At 37.4% G+C, this 1900-nt stretch overlaps 1 pseudogene; it reads right to left on the bottom strand.

Annotated features, from left to right (window-relative positions):
- Positions 1 to 378: 378 nt before the first annotated feature.
- On the bottom strand, positions 379 to 845 carry LOC132013191 (ferritin light chain-like; annotated as a pseudogene).
- Positions 846 to 1900: the final 1055 nt, after the last annotated feature.

Genomic DNA, 1900 nt, shown 5'->3' with positions numbered 1-1900 from the left:
GTTTCCTCTAATTTAACAACCAGATTTACTCATGTCTAGAACTTTTTTTTAAAAATATATAATAGTGTTATTTCTTCTGGAATGTGAGCTTCTAATTTATAATTCAAAACAAAGACAGAAAGATAATTTTTCCATCAGATTTTATTATTTCTAAATCATCATTATTTTGTTATTTTAAAATTTTGCTTATTTATATATTTATTTCTTGGCTCCAGAAAGCTTTATTGTTTCCATTTGGTCCAGCATTTGTGAGAGGGTAGTTAACTCCAAGGTAGTTAAAATGCTGCTTAATGGCTTTAGGGAGAAGCTCAGGCCCAAGCCCAGACACTGGGGGGATGCCAGAGGGTTCCCTGAAAGACTGCTGGGCTTCAGAGGCTCCTAGTCATGCTTGAGGGTGAGCTTTTTGAAGAGATCCTTGCCCAGCTCAGCCAGCCTACAGAGATTAGACAGGTGGTCCCCCATCTTCTTGATGAGTTTTACCTGCTCCTCTAGGAAGTAGTTGGGAAGTCACAGAGATGGGTGTGTGTGTGGACTGAACCCAAGGCATACAGATCCCAAAGGGCCTGGTTCAGGTTCTCCAGAACCAGGGCAGCTTCCATGGCATCCAAGGTTTTATGCCATTCATCTCAAGATGGCTTCTGCACATCCTGGGAGAGGGTGTAGAGGCTGAACTGGTTTTACATCTTCAAGAGCACATGTGCTTCTCCTCAACCAAGGGGCACGCCCTGCAGAACCACATCCTCCTGGTGGAACTAGAAGCCCAGAGAGAGGTAGATGTAGGAGGCCAGGTAGTTGATGGCAGCTTCCCCCTTGGTGGAATAATTCCGAAAAATCTGAGAGATCATGGTTGATGGTAATAAGGAGTTAAACTCAAAATAGGGTGTTCGCTGGTCCTGGAGGCAGAAGGTGGCCAAGAAGATGGCTCTGAAGGCTTTGACTGGAAAAAAGGTGGGAGGGTGGTCTCAGGCTGCTAGAAGGGGCATCCTGGGTCTGTTGGGTCCAGACACTGTTGAAGCAAGAGGCAGATCTGTGGGACAGCTCAGTGCCCTGCCTTTATGCATTGGATTCTAAAAGCAATACTATTGAGAAAGAATAAATACTTCAATGTTTCATTTGATTTACATTTTTTAAAATAATTTTTTATTTCTCTTAAATCTGATAGAATATTTTGTTGACTTAAAAAGTACATTATGCTGATTGTTTTAGTTTTACATCTTAGTCAATGTACATAATACACTAAGAAAAAAAGGTAAAATTTAATTAATTACCATTAGTAGCTTTTCTGAATTTCAGTTGGCTGATAGCTCTTTAATTAACTGAATCACTTTTTACCATTTTGCAGAGGTACAGGCAAAACTAACAATCACAAACAGTATGAAGTCCTTAGAATTCACCGGGGACTCCTATTTTTAAAGAATATTACCTAAATCTTTATCTGGTGACATCACTAAATGTTGCTCTAGCTATCTCAGTAGCTTGTCAAATATGATAAATAATGCTCGATGTATTTTTATTAAAAATCACAGTTCATTTTTCAAAAATGAAAAACCATCTTGATATTAACTTCTTGCTAAGCATAGGACAGGGTGATTCCAAATTAACACTTCACTCAGTATGTGGCCAACATGAAAAAACTGGGGCCTTTCACATTTGATGACAGGAGAGGCACAGTTGAGAGTCAAGTTCTTTGTTAGCTCATATAATATTTAAAACCAACTAATATTTTGATACATTAAAAAACTTCTGAAGTGCAAGTCAGAAAAAAAATGATAAAATTTTTCCAGAAAAAAAAACTAAATTGTGTTTCGGTTTAATATTTTGTATATTCTCATATACAATTCATCCTAACAATTCATTTAACTTACAATTACTTAAAATTCATTTTACTTATAATTACATT

This window comes from Mustela nigripes, chromosome 3 (genome assembly GCF_022355385.1).
Source record: "Mustela nigripes isolate SB6536 chromosome 3, MUSNIG.SB6536, whole genome shotgun sequence".
NCBI classification, from domain to species: Eukaryota; Metazoa; Chordata; class Mammalia; order Carnivora; family Mustelidae; genus Mustela; species Mustela nigripes.
This window is presented reverse-complemented; position numbering and strand designations above follow the sequence as displayed.